The 15,350-nt window shown below is 41.1% G+C and overlaps 1 long non-coding RNA gene and 2 other non-coding genes across 3 annotated transcripts in view; all 3 read left to right on the forward strand.

The window, feature by feature from the left end:
- Positions 1-15,350, forward strand: part of LOC148670341 (uncharacterized) — a 112,386-nt gene that overhangs the window by 81,877 nt on the left and 15,159 nt on the right. The gene's annotated exons all lie outside the window — the stretch shown is intronic.
- On the forward strand, positions 1,831-1,924 carry trnai-uau (transfer RNA isoleucine (anticodon UAU)). Its single transcript has 2 exons — positions 1,831-1,868; positions 1,889-1,924. It is a non-coding gene; the product is annotated as a tRNA-Ile (tRNA).
- Positions 13,512-13,604, forward strand: trnar-ucu (transfer RNA arginine (anticodon UCU)). The gene is made up of 2 exons: positions 13,512-13,548; positions 13,569-13,604. It is a non-coding gene; the product is annotated as a tRNA-Arg (tRNA).

The following is a 15,350-nucleotide window of genomic DNA, read 5'->3' on the forward strand; positions in this document are numbered from 1 at the left end:
ATGTTTCTGGGTGTGGATGAACATGACATAATAGGCTGACAGCAGGAACACGTGGCCCACAGGCAGTGACAGTATCACTATCACATTTGGCTGCAGTATATTGTGTTGAGAGCAGCAATAACTTTCCTGCAGAGATGGGAGTGCCTTTAATACAGCTCTTTCAATCGGACAGAGTAACAGGAACTGACCTAAAGTTTCGGCTGTGGATCCATCTCCACATGGGGGAAAGAGACAGTAAAATAGCGATGAAGAAACAGAAAGATTTGTGCTCGCTGCAAAGTAGGAAAGAGGTGGTCAGACACATAAAACAGCTTGGTGATAATTTGCAGCGACAGTTTTATGTTATTTAGTACACGGATTTCTCTCCATGTTCCTTAAGATGTGTAATTTGTATGTTGGTTGTACAGTATGAGAACAGTTTTAAAGTCCTGTCAATTGACAGTGGAGAGCTAGCTGGTGCACATCTTCAAGAAGACTCTCTTTAAGGCGATTACAAGTTTCTCGAACAAATTTGTGTCATATTTTTAAAATAGTTTAGCTAATGAGCAACGAGAGTATAACTGAATTCTCCCACCCTCCATTCGAAGATAAAACGCCATAAGCGAGTCTAAGTTTCCTTGAAGCTACTGATGTTCGCCATTATTGGACATTCTCGGATATTGACTAAGGAGCTCAATTTTTACTTGTTGTAGTTCAACATGTGCAAAACATTCGATCCCCTGCAAATATCGGCAAGGTCAGTGATATTCTCAACAATTTGTGCCATTGCAATTCGTGCAATTCGTGCCATACTTTTTCGAAATGTATTCTGACATGCCAGGATCAGGGGGTCATATTTAAAAAACTGGTGCCTTAAAATGTCTTTTACTTCAGGATTTTGATAGTCTGTTACATTGTCTTTCACACGTCGGTGACAGAACTGTGAGACATTTTCATAATCGGGGGGGAGGCCGTAGAAATAAGCAGAAAGTGCAATCACCTTTTCCCAGTGTAAGTCCGTGTTGTGGTGAGTTTTTAAAATTGGTTTGCGATTTTCTGAAATATATTTCATACAAAAATATAGTTTGGACAGTCGCTATTTGGATATTCCCTTTCAGTGAAGATGTCTACAGTTTTCCAGCCGGATTAGTACTGATCGAAGAGACCCATCTACAGGCGAAAGGCGACATAACATCACAGCAGCAGCATTTAAGGTGGGACGAAAAACACGCATAAGAAGCTGGCGAATAAGAAGCCAACTTCAGCCTCGTAGCAGACCCTGGGAGGCACGCTCAAAATAATCATCTTTCCCAGTACTTCAGAGTCTTATTTAGATCGCTTCACTGCAATTTTATTTGATTGATTGGAGATGTGAAGCCATCGAGCCTGAACTGCGCTTCACATTGAAAATTGAAGCCATTTCTCATGTTCTCTCAGTGTCGGGGAAGCAATTGCGTGTAAAGGAGGCGACTTGAAAATGAAACGTGTAATCACCTTACAGAGGGTCTTCACGACGGGGTGCGTCAGCTAGTTCTCCATTATTGTCACTTTACTGGACGTCTGAAGAAACCTATCTACAACGAAAATACAAACTGCACAGTTTAAGGCACATGAAGAGAAATCCGTGTGCCGATTGACTCAAAAATGTCGCTACAAACAATCTACCAGGCTGATTTACTTGTCCGACCACCTCCCTCCGTCCCCCTTTGCTGTTAGCACAATTCTTTCAGTTTCTTTTCTTGTATTCTCCTTGCTATTTCAGTGTTCCCCATGTTAATGGATCCACAACCGAAACCGTTTTCACCCTGTGTTTCTGCAGCGTCAGTCTGTATGAGGAGCACACTTTGCACAGCTCCAGTGGCGCAATCGGTCAGCGCGCGGTACTTATACAGCAGTGCACAGCGAAGTTATGCCGAGGTTGTGAGTTCGAGCCTCACCTGGAGCAGCGTCTTTAGCTACTGAAAGCAACTGTCAAGTTTAGATATTATTAGGTATCTGATGGAGATAAATTAACATCAAACGAAGAAGTAAAGGTTTACTTCGAGTCACAATCAAATAAGGCTCCACAGCTGAAACATTGTGTTTCCTTCTCTTTTCAGCATGGAATAAACCTTGACTTTTTCCTTTGAAGCCCATGCATTCTGACGCAGCTCCCTACTTAAATTACCATCAGCTGTGTACCTCCAGCTGACCTGTACACAAATATATGAGAGAGGTCTACTGAGACGAGAGGAGCACTGAAGACTTGAAAAAGCTCTCGCATTAGACTCTGTGTTTTTGTTGTTCCACAGATTTGTTTTTAATGTTCTTTTTCTTTTGAAGTTGTTGCATTTGTTTTTTTTTTTTTTTTTTGTAGTTGTTAGACTACTACAGGGATTTACCTAGGTTCCTGGAAGACTTCTTGTTTTGTGTTTGTTGTGTTTTCGGGTTACAATTTTTTTTTTCTATTTATAGGACCCCACGCATTACTATGGGAGTAGATAACTTTAGTTCTTACATTGTACCTGAAATTACCACATAAACTACTACTCTGTTTCCCTTTTTTTAAAAGGCACAAGTGAAGTTTGTTTTTCCTTGCTGCTGATTGGTAGCTACAATGGGTCAATTGCAATAAACCCATATACAATAAACTCCACTGAAATTTGTCAGCAGCTCTGTACTAAACCTGTTCTCAATTGCAACAAACCTAAAATAACAGCTGCTGCCCGTTAGATGTTACTGCATTAGGAGTCTAGCTTAAACCACCTCTTCATAGGTTTTAAGCTACTTAGTAGCGGACTAAGCAGAACAATCGATCACATTAGAACTGTCTTGAATGTAATGGAAATAATGTACTCATTAAGTAACAAGCTTATGCACCACTTGCTTGAAAATTATTATTATATTTAACTAAAATTGCTTTCCAGACACCACAAATATTCACAATGAATGTTATCATTACACGTATTTACTAATAAAAGTGTTATTTATTAATAATTAAGTTCCATGTATATTTTTATTAGTAGCTGTATTACAAGTAATGCATATACAGTCTTTATTATAGTTAGTTTTCAGTTATCCTGGGGAGGGAAGAGAATGGAAATTAAGGAAATAAAAATTTAAAGGGCTTTTAAGTCTTCAATGTGTTCTGTCATAGCTGTGTGTTGTCATATCTGGGTGTTAGTTTAGTATATTTGTTGTATTATTTATTGTGATTTAACACTACACTTGTGTTTCTCAGGAGAAAGCAGTAAGATTTTGTTTTATTTGAGGGTACAGAAAATTGTATTGTACGGCCAAATGTAAGGTTACGTTAAGAAAGCATTATTGTTACCTTTTGCCATGTTATTTATTTAAGATGGTTCTTCAGAATAGTGTCCCTTACGTATCTGTGACTGTGGTCCAACAATAACGGTGCTGAAATAGCCGTAATGTGTGGGAGGAAGATGGAGATGGAACAGGAGGCTTATTCAGTCAATAGAAAGGTTGTGTAGGACTGAACACACTACGGTTATGGTACTGGGTTTAAGAGCATTACGATCCTACAGTCTCCTGATCCATAATCAGATGCGTTATCCAATGTACCACTGGCCCTTGTACCGCATTCCTCAAGTGCACCACTGTGAGCTTGCGCCGCTACAATAATACATCGCCCCAGTCCAAATTTTCTCAATTAGGTGCACGTTTTCTATGTGTATTTAGTTAATAAGTCTTTCATTTTGTCTGTTTTAAAAATTGCATCTCTTTAAAACAGACAAACGAGTTTATGTGTTGTGCTGAAATTCACACATGAGGGCATTCAAACGAAAGAAATCACAGAAAAGATATCGCGCTTAAAAAGAAATCAGAGTGGAGACGCTGGTGATAGAAAACAGAGCTTCATACGATGCATGAGATGCTTTACCTCTGAACTAAACTTGGCTCTTTAATCGTGTTAGGAAGAGTGTATAGTCAACAGTGTACATTTTAAAAATCAAAGCAAGATAATGAGACACGAATTGAATTTGGAACACGAGCCTCTCCTTCATTGTTTAATGAGCTTTTGATGAACATCTAAGTGAAAGACAAATTCACTATTTTCACTTTGTGATTAAAAAACACTTTTATCACACGTTAAGCACTCCTGATGGTGTCGAATAGTTCTCTTTTCTACCCTCATCATTTTTGAGGATCCCCAGCTAAAATATCTTTTTAAACTACAACAAAATTGCAATATTTTGAATACTATTTAAGTTTACATAGTCACATTCCCAGTGATATTGACTTAGGCGCTCAACTATTAACTTCTTGTAGTTTGACTTTAGCCAAAAGTTTGAAATCTCTGCAACTATCAGGATGCTTAAGGACATCCAAAGAAACCCCATCACATTTAGGGGAGACGGTGTTGAGGTCCGATTAATTTGAAATGCGTCTCTGGGGACTTTTGATTTACCAACGTTATGTTTAACTGAAGGATATGCAGACTGACCGTGCCATAAAAACTAACGCACATCACCTTTTTTCTACATTCACAGGTTTTTGGCTAAAGACAAAAAAATCGTTTTTGTTTCCTTGCCAGCTGGCAGTAATTCCTCTGCACTGACAAAACAGATGAGTATTTTATCTTTCGCAATTTGTATGGATTTTTTTAAAAACAAGTTGTTCCAAAAATTAAATGAACACTTCCTTTAAATTAAATGTAGAAGCATGTTGCTTTCCAAAATGATAAACTGTGTGGCAAGACAGGCACCACTGAGACTCAACCCCAGGATCTCCTGTTTACTAGGCAGGCACTTTAACCAACTAAGCCACAGCATTCTCTTAGCCTAGTGTTAATCCCGCATCAGCAGGGTCAGCTTGTCGGCACGCCCATCTCCATTTGGTGGTTTGAGCTGACGTTGCCATGACGTTGCCATTAAATGCGACCGAGAATACTCCAACCGGCACGCCGCTACGCCTGACGTCGGAGAAATAAGCCATGGCACTGGCATCAAATATCCCTTTTACAGCCACTTGGACACATCTCAATTGCTCTGAGACACCTGCATTCAGTGTGCGCTGAGCCTGCTCGCTGGGCAAGTGACGAGAAATGGCTTATGTCCAAGGAGCTCAATATGCTTTTTATGTTCAACGGGGTGTCCACTACAGCTAACACTGAAGCGCAGCACAGGCTCTGTGGTTTGACATCTCACAAGGTAAATGTTGAAATTGTAGGTGGAAGAGGAAAATTACCCTTGAGTATGGGGAAAGAGGCAACTCATGTCCGGAGGGGGCTGAAGTGTGTATGGAGGTGGCCTAGTGGTTAAGGCAATCTCCTCTTAATACATGATACTCTGCACAAGTAGGTTTGAACCCCATTCTCCTCGAGGAAGGGCTTTGACACATTTTGACCTTTTTAAACTTGGTGTGCTTTCGTTTTGTTTCTTCGCTCCTGTACTACAGCAGTAATATTTCTATAGGTGTATGATCATGGTAGGCTGACAGCAGGAACACGTGGCCCACAAGCAGTGACAATATCAGAGGTGTCTGCAGTGTGTTGGTTTGTAAGCAACGATAAAATAACTTGACATGGAAGCAGGTGTGCCTGCATTAATACAGCTCCATCGAGAGGAAAAAGTAACACAAGAACCGACATAAATTCAACAGCACGTTTCTGCAGCTGAAAACGGAACCTACTCCACGTGATGATTGAGCTCACAACCTCGGTATAACTCCACTATAAAAGCACCACAACCTGACCAATTGCGCTACTGGAGCAGCACAGCACAGTAGCACATTTTCCTCAGTGCACTCAAACAGTGCTTCTTCCCTAGCCTACCAGCTTCAAGACTTTTTTAAATTGATCAAAGACTCATTGGAAAAGGTTTGTTGATGGGTCAGGTGGGAATCACACCCAGATTCACTGCTTGCAAGGCAGCTATGTTCACCATTATACCCAGGACTGGCGCCAGGGGAATGATCTGTAGGGGGGGGGGGGGTCTGAAATCCTGAGGGGGGTAGTGATATTTCGGTTTAAACGGAGCCATTGCAACCATCCAAGTGAATTCTCGCAGGCATGCCACTGATTAGTATTTCATGTTAGAAGATAACGACAAGCAATCTGGTATTTAGTGATGAAGAACAGTTCCACGTTCATCAGAACTCACGTGATTATTTTTGCCTGGAGCATCAACCATATGTGTTCATTTTTGCAACAACATCAACGGTAATGAGGTTCTGAATCATTAAGAAATCATTGTAAAACCAACAGAAAGTACAAACTTCTATAACTACAGTCCTAGTTATATAACGATTGTAAGTATAAGGATAAACTACTGCAAGGCATTGGTCCACCTGAGCAAATAAGGTCATAATAATGTTGACACCCCAAAACATAGACACTATGTAACGTGCTGTTCCTGGACAGATAGCCCTCCTGCACATCAAACAGTCTGATGTAGTAACTGTGAATTCGGGGTTAGTGTAGTTATCTGACCATTGACAAAGTACAACTATTTTTTACGGCTCAAGTTAAGTAAGTGAAAGTGTTCAAAAACTTTTTATCCAAACCTTTTATCCAAAACTGAGGGGGGTGGGACTGTTCAGTTGAGGGGGCAATTTTGGCATGCCAGTAACATTTTGACAAAACGTCCAAGAGTTACGAAAACACTTACTTTGTGTATAAAGTATATTGTGTACACACTGTAAGTTCAGAACGTGAGAAATACTGCTCAATATGGGATCCTGTCCAGGAATATCAGGGCTGTAAGGGGGTCAGATCTATAGATGTAGTAAACACATTAGTGGAGACAGTGTGTCTGCTCTCTGTGTGAGAGCCGGACAGGAAAAATAATCTGTGTTCTGGGAAGAAGAGACCCTCGTTGGAAGAGCGGCGCTTCTCACAGGAGAGAATGAAAAAAAAATATTTTTCTCCTTGGGGGAATTAAAAGCACTTATGGGGAGTGGTGTGATGGTAGTGCATCTGATACCACATCAAAAGGTTGTGTGTTCAAATCATGTTGAGATCGGATGATGTATGTTCAGGTTCAGCTGGTGCCGAACCCAGGAATTAGACCTTGCAGTTTGGTTTTATCTGTACACCACATAGATAATCTAAATGAAATAACAGAGCAGTACAGGACACGCATTCAGGAAATTACACAGCAAGTCATTTTGAACATGACAAGAGAAAAGGCACACTGCACATCCGTGAAACATCACGTCCGACTTTAGAGACAGTTACATCACAGAATGGAAGTTTCAGGCCCCTTTTTCATTACAGGTTCAAACTAACCTGAAAGTTACAGAGTTTTAGGTCACTTTTGTATTAAAATGTGTCTGAAGCCTATAAATATAATTTGCCCTTTTTTAAATTGTGGATGAAATCCAATCCCATGTACCAAGACCTTACAGTATATTCATGTTAATTAAAATGACTAATGCTATTGGACATTAGCTGGTGCTTTTTGTAACGATTTGCTATTTCATGCTGGAAAGAAGGAAACCCGACCAACGTTTGCTTTCAGGTGCGGTTCATTCACATAATGGACATCTATTTCTGAGTAGCCTGATTTAAAAACACACGAACCCGGTAGAAATCGAACCTCCAATCTCATGATGCAAAATCAGACGCATTATCCATGAAACCACTGGCCAATCATGTAACTGAATTGCACCATGGTGAGTTCAGCACTGCAACTAGTAATTACTAGTAATAGTAATAATCCCATCCTAAATTTCTAAGTGAGAAACGTGTTTTCTACATTTTTATCAGTTTTAAAATATCATCTCTTTAATACAGACAAAGGGTTTGTGTGTCACTTTGAAATTCTGATTGATTTAGAATTCAAAGAAAAAGATGTTTTCTTCAACAACGCAGTGCAATTATGACATCTTTCACTCTACTTCTCTCTTGTAGTAAAGCAGACCTTGCAGTGTGAGCATTTACTCTAGTAAATTAGGTCATGTATCATGTTAAATCACTTCTTCAAAACAAAACATTTCCTGGTGCACGTTTTCTCCATGAAAAAAATACATTTTTCCCTTACATGATTTCTCTTGTAAGTGTCGCAAAAAAACTCCATCGCCCTTGGGAGATGTCAAGCTCATCGGATATGAAAAGTGCCCAATAAAAGCAATTTCTTTTCATTTATCTTAGCGTCGGGGCTGCTATTGTGTGTAGAGGAGGCAACTTGCTCAGCCAGCAGACTCACCGCTTACTGAATACAGGTATGTTTTGAGTGTCATGCTGATCGTCTTATAAATGCAAAAGAAACTTTTAAAGCTGATAAAGTTTTCCATTGTAATTTGCATGTAGCTACAACGTCCCTGGAAGAGAGATTTTATCAGTTGCACGTAATCAGTATTTTTTACTTTTTTTTTAGTACTGGAAATATATATTTTTAAATTTTTCTAAAGAAGATCTCAAGAAGTATTGCCAGGACCTACCTTTAGCACTCAATAGCGATATTAATGGAGTAGAAATGTAAGGTAAATTGGTGATCTGAGCCAAAATAGTCCTTACACGCCTCCTGGAACAGTGTTCGTATTCATAGCAAGTTATATTCTTTTTCAACCCCAAACGTTGCTATTGCATTAAGCTTTGTGTGACCATTAGAGGTTTCGGTAGCTTCTGGAGAGCGCACTTTTCCAAACTGAAACCTATAAGAACATTATTCAAGACGCACCATGTCCCAGAATCATTCATCGGGACTAGGATTAATATCAATGGAAAGTACTTCAAAATAAAAGATTTAACTGAAATATTAAAAGAGTAGGAAAGCATTTAAAGTAGAAAAAAATCAGTTCAGATGATATTTAATTTTTTGAGAAATGGGCACATACATCAGCTCAGTGAGCAGTGCGAGGTGCTCTTCTGGAGATGATGTTAAATTAGTTAAAATCATGTGATAGTTAAAAAAGCTTAATACTTAGTTAAACAGCCAGCACAAATGGTTGCGTTTGTGATTATGTCACTTCTCTACTACAGCAACGTCGGTAAAAGACCCTCTGAAAGCAGTAAAGCTCTGCACAACTGAATTCGTTGCTATTTGGAGAAATCCACAAACTCGTGTTTTTCATGTGCTTTAAAAGACAGCCATACTCACCGACAAAATAAAGACACTGCTGCTGATTTTTTCCAAAGCACAGTTGACCTTTCTGAGCCAATTGATGAAGCTCACCCAATGAATACTATAGCAGAAGGTGGAGGAAAGTGCAACTTTGTAACTATCGCAACCACAGGAACAACTGCAAGAAGTAGAATCAATTTCCCATCGAATGGTGGTGTTGTTTGAGGTACGCGATGTGAACGTGTGCAGAGAATCCCACAATCTCTTCAAAACTTGGACAAAGTATTTCTGATAGAGCGCTGTGCACAAAGATTGAATAAGCTTTGCTCCTGCCAATGATTCTGCGTGAAAAAGCACAGCATTCAAGTTTCACAGACAAATGCACCATGCCTACTGTAGCGGCGAGGCTTATTAATAAGAAAGAATTAAGTGTTCTGAGCCTTCCCAAATGAGGCCCCATTTCTCTGTTCATCTCTGTGGTGCAGCCACAGAGAAACTATTCATGCAGGCTGATTTAAGGTTCCTGATAAGGACAGCTCCCAAAGGAGGATGCACTTAGCTAAGCCTGGCTATCATGATCAATGGTCATCCATTGGTGCCTATCTGTCTAGGGAGTGCCAGTTGGACATCTGGACTGCATTCCTAAGTGTCAGGAGTAAGTGACTCATATCTCACCTTGATCAACCAATCAGGGGCTGGTAGGGCTGAGTAACCCACGTGGGACTCTGATGCCCATGGAACTTTCAGCCAATCAACGAGCTGAAGTTCCTCCAGGTAAAAACAGGCAACACAGAGATTCAGGGAGATTCAGTGAGATCAGTAAGATTCTGGAGAGGATTCTGTGGACTGTTCTAAAGGGAATTCAAAGGAGAATTCCAGGGCAGGACGGCCCAGGAGCAGAAGGCTCCCAAGGGCAGGACATTCTCGCAGCGTGCCTCCTGACCATCCTGAGACTCAGCCCGGACAACCACGGAACGGCCAGTGTGTCCGAGTGCCAGAACTTTCCTTTGTTCTTAGAGTCTAGAGTGGAGGTTGCCAGAGAGTAACCAGCAGCAGGCCTCGTGAACAGGTCGGAACTGTGGACAGCTGAATCACTATTCAGAACTAGCTCTTCATCAGGAATGAACCGGTCCTCTTCCTGACTTTCTGGGACCCACAGTCATCTTTTCTCCTGTGCACAAACTTTGCTAGTTAAAGCCAACAGTGAGCATCAGCAGTGCACCGTCACAAGCCGCACAGCACAGCCTGGCACCGAGCCAGAGAGCGCGGATTGGACAGCAACAGCCTGCAACTGTTTCTTTGTGCCCGCAGGAGATCTGAATCCCCAGAAATTGGATGAGTATTCAACTTCACTGCATTACAGCTTGAGAATTCAATTGTTATCCAAACCAGTTGATATCAATTTAATTCCTAAGAGTTATGTACTTGTTTTGAGTATCTAATGTAGAAGTTGTAACCAAGTTCACTTTACGAAACGGTCTAAATGAATGATATACTGAACGTATGTCCTCTTGATATGTGTAACACTTTGTAACTGATTGAATATATACCTTTTGTATTCTGATAACCCTCTCGATAAGATCTGTTAGGTTTATAGGCATATTCTATGTATTAATAAATGTATCCTCGTGTATTAGCACCTGTGTGTGTGCGTTGTTTGAGTTATGTCGCATGGTTGGACTCTAAAGCCATCAAAAGAATCAACTTTGTGATTTACTGCTACAATTAATAATTGTCTCAGTAAATGCCCAAACCCTACAGAACTGGTGCCTTCAGAGAGCCACTACAGTTACATATTTGGCGTCCCTGAACGGCCGGTTTTTCTTACACTACAGAACCAATTTTAAAAACAATTGCGGCACACTACGATTCACACTGACTCAAAAGTGATCACGGCAGATGTTGTTCCCTGCATAATGCTGAAGGGACCAAAGAGCATTGCTGATGCTTTTTTATGCCTTGATGTTAAGCTGACAAGGACTATCTTGAAACACCTAGTTCAGTCTCTCGACAGACTGCCAAGCAAAGCTTTTACCCATTGACGTCGCAATAGAAGGAAGGTCTTAACCCACCAACACTTAGCAGCGGCAAGATTCAAACCTAACCCAGTGAAGAAAATGGAGCACAAACCCAGCACTTAGACCACCCAGCCACACTCCTTACACCTTACTCTTTTGGAGAAAGTCGGGTGGGTTCAGCTCTTGTTGTGCGACGCGTGGAAATGACTGCATCTTCGTTTTCCGAGATGTTTCCTATCACATCTTTGTCAGCTCTGAATATAGTGCTTCTTTGGAGCAGGCTTCAGACCTTTTATTTTATTTATAAAGGAGGGCCATTCAGAAACATGTAATTCCTGTTTTAGAAATGCTTTGGGCGGTGTGTTTTATATAATGCACAAACAGTATTCTGATTGTATACTGTAGACCTGTGTAGCAATCATACTGGACGTGACTGGGATTCTGAAATGTTTCTTGAAAAGGTATTCAGGGCTGCTTGAATCTATAATAAAAAAGTGACCCGAAACTTCCAACCTTCCAATCACTGATGTCGCTCTCCCTAAACCTGTACGGGATGTTTTGCTGATGTGCAATGTGCCTTTACTCCTGTAGCGGCGAGGCTTAATAATAATGCAGAATTAAGGGTTTCTGAGCTTCCCAAATGAGGCCTCATTTCTCTGTTCATCTCTGTGGTGCAGCCACAGAGAAACCATGCAGGCTGATTTAGGGTTCCTTTGATAAAAGACAGCTCCCAAAGGGGGATGCACTTAGCTAAGCCTGGCTATCATGATCAATGGTCATCCATTGGTGCCTATCTGTCTAGGGAGTGCGAGTTGGACATCTGGATTGCATTCCTAAGTGTCAGGACTAAGTGACTCATATCTCACCTTGATCAACCAATCAGGGACTGGTAGGGCCGAGTAACCCACGTGGGACTCTGATGCCCATGGAACTTTCAGCCAATCAATGAGCTGAAGTTCCTCCAGGTAAAAACAGGCAACACAGAGAGCCTGGGAGATTCAGATTCAGATTCAGATTCAGAAGGGATTCTGGAGAGGATTCTGTGGACTGTTCTAAAGGGAATTCAAAGGAGAATTCCAGGGCAGGACGGCCCAGGAGCAGAAGGCTCCCAAGGGCAGGACATTCTCGCAGCGCGCCTCCTGACCATCCTGAGACTCAGCCCGGACAACCACGGAACGGCCAGTGTGTCCGAGTGCCAGAACTTTCCTTTGTTCTAAGAGTCTAGAGTGGAGGTTGCCAGAGAGTAACCAGCAGCAGGCTTCGTGAACAGGTCGGAACTGTGGACAGCTGAATCACTATTCAGAACTAGCTCTTCATCAGGAACGAACCGGTCCTCTTCCTGACTTGCTGGGACCCACAGTCATCTTTTCTCCTGTGCACAAACTTTGCTAGTTAAAGCCAACAATGAGCATCAGCAGCGCACCGTCGCAAGCCGCACATCACAGCCTGGCATGGAGCCAGAGAGCGCGGATTGGACAGCAACAGCCTGCAACTGTTTCTTTGTGCCCGCAGGAGATCTGAATCCCCAGAGATTGGATGAGTATTCAACTTCAATGCATTACAGCTCGAGAATTCAATTGTTATCCCAACCAGTTGATATCAATTTAATTCCTAAGAGTTATGTACTTGTTTTGAGTATCTAATGTAGAAGTTGTAACCAAGTTCACTTTACGAAACGGTCTAAATGAATGATATACTGAACGTATGTCCTCTTGATATGTGTAACACTTTGTAACTGATTGAATATATACCTTTTGTATTCTGATAACCCTCTCGATAAGATCTGTTAGGTTTATAGGCATATTCTATGTATTAATAAATGTATCCTCGTGTATTAGTACCTGTGTGTGTGCGTTGTTTGAGTTATGTCGCATGGTTGGATTCTAAAGCCATCAAAAGAATCAACTTTGTGATTTACTGCTACAATTAATAATTGTCTCAGTAAATGCCCAAACCCTACAGAACTGGTGCCTTCAGAGAGCCACTATGATTACATATTTGGCGTCCCTGAACCGGTTTTCCCTACATTATTTGGCGTCCCTGAGTCGGCTTAATCTACACTCCTGTATTAAAAACGACCTCTGTTGTTGGGCGGAGTTGAAGGAGAACTAACTGCACAGAAAAAGTACGTAACGATAAAATATTTCTGCGCGTGAAACACATCAATCGTTCAGCATTTCTAAAATGTTTAATTGAATTGACAAAGAAATCCTCTCCTTAAACTTCGAAAAGGATTATCTGTTGAGCTAGCAGGCGTAACACTGCAGTTGCCCGTTTCTCACAGGTGTTTGAAGTTGTGGATAACATTTAGCAGGTTTGGCACCATGGCTTAGCTGGTTAAGCCGCCTCACTAAAAACCAGGAGACCCTGGGTGTGAATCCCAGTGGTATCTATTCGTAGACAACAGGCCGCTCATTGTCAATATTTATGGAGCTTAATTTAAAGACAACGGGAGAAGCATGAGTTACAGCTTTCTGTAGCTGTTTTATATAGCGATGTATTGGTTGGCTCTGTGGCGCAATGGAGAGCGCATTGGACTTCTAGGCTTTGATAGAATGAAGTCATTCAAAGGTTGTGGGTTTGAGTCCCACCAGAGTCATGTATCATTTTGATTCAACCTTTCAAAATCCTCTAGGGATTAGTGTTGATCAAGTCAAATAAAGGACTTCTTAAGAGTCCACAGTTGAAAATGAACCAGCAGCCCCAAGAAAGAAATTAGCACTGGACTGTGATCACATTACTCCTGTCCTGGACTCCTTGCACTGGCTTCCTGTCAACTTCAAAATCCTCATGCTCACCTATAAGGCTCTCCATGGCTTGACACCACAGTACCTGTCTGGGTTATCGCCCTACTCCCCACCTCACAACCTTGCTCTTCTAATTCTGGTCTCCTATCTGTCCCCCAGTCCATCTACACTCTATGGGTGACAGGGCCTTCTCCTGTTTTGCACCAAAGCTCTGGATCTTTATTCCCAAGGATATCAGAGAGTCACCTTCTCTAAACTCCTTCAAATCCAGACTCAAAACCCTCTTCTTTAGAAGAGCCTTTAATGAACTATTCTTTACCCCTCTGTTCCTACTGTATTTAATACCACCATCTATTGTCTCCTCTAACTGTGTATTCTCATCCTGCTTATCTTGTGTATTTTTTAACTTTATTGGTTTCATTCTGTAAAGCACTTTGAAAAGCCACCTTTAAAGGCACTATATAATGTATAGATTATTATTATTAATAATAATAATGAACAGCGCATTTAACACTGAGCACATGCGGTCCTTCTTTGCAAAGGATTGCAAAGGTTGGGAATTAGCCTTTCACTCGTGTTGTTGAAGACCGTATCCTGGCTTTGTTGCAGGAAATGTCTGGATGCCATCACCGGATCAAGGAGAGGATCAGGGTTTTGGGAAGTCTTTTTGATGCCTGACACTGTGTGTTTCCTGGTTGTAACGGGTGTCATTCTGGACCTAAACAACAGAGAACACCGTTGAAATAGCTGAACTGCCTAGCGGACACTTTGTCGCCTTCTTCTGACCTGTATTTAATGCGATTCTCTGAAAACTTGGCACGTTATATCTGTGCTACCTTTATGGAGGGCACACTCATAAGAATCATAGATTCGATCACAAGCATCTAAAAATGAGCATGAGAAAATGACATCACGCTATGAGGCTGAATGGCACAAATTCTCCTGTTACTTCTGCAGCAAATGTGTGTTTTTTGCTTCTTAACACTGAGATAGTTGGAGATATTTGGCAGCAGTGGGATTCCAACTCACACCCCCAAAGAGACTAGAGCTTTAATCCACCTCTAAATTAAAAACTAGGTGACTTGTAATGGCTGGTAGGAGAGGAAAGGTATAAATGCTTCTTTTTTGGACAAAGTCTTTATCTTTTTTTTCACCAGTTGTTTTGATCAAATTATTGTAACGCAGTACCATATTAAGGTATAATATGTACATGAACGTCATGTCTGAGTCGATGATGGCAGCTGAGTATCGCTGGAGGACAGTTCATCATGAGTGGGTAAGCCTGCATAATGAGGGAGAAGAGATCGGCCTCTCTGACGCAGTGTCCAGTGACACTAACCTTCTGTCCTACTGTTCTCTGCTAATGTAGATGGTGAATGTTTATTTAGGTGAATGTAAGGTTTCATTCTTGTAAAATATTTCCGAGCACTTTTTTTGTTGCTGAAAATTAATCCTGTGCATTTGAATGAATTCCGATATTGTCACCTAATTCCATACATTGTTTCATCAAACTAGAACATTTAGAGGAGGTCAATTGCATTTATGAATTGCATAGTGATAGTATTTCTTTCCATTTAAATACTTCAGTCAAAAATGTA

This window comes from Lepisosteus platostomus, chromosome 5, assembly GCF_059453375.1.
Source record: "Lepisosteus platostomus isolate fLepPlt1 chromosome 5, fLepPlt1.hap1, whole genome shotgun sequence".
Taxonomy (NCBI): Eukaryota; Metazoa; Chordata; class Actinopteri; order Semionotiformes; family Lepisosteidae; genus Lepisosteus; species Lepisosteus platostomus.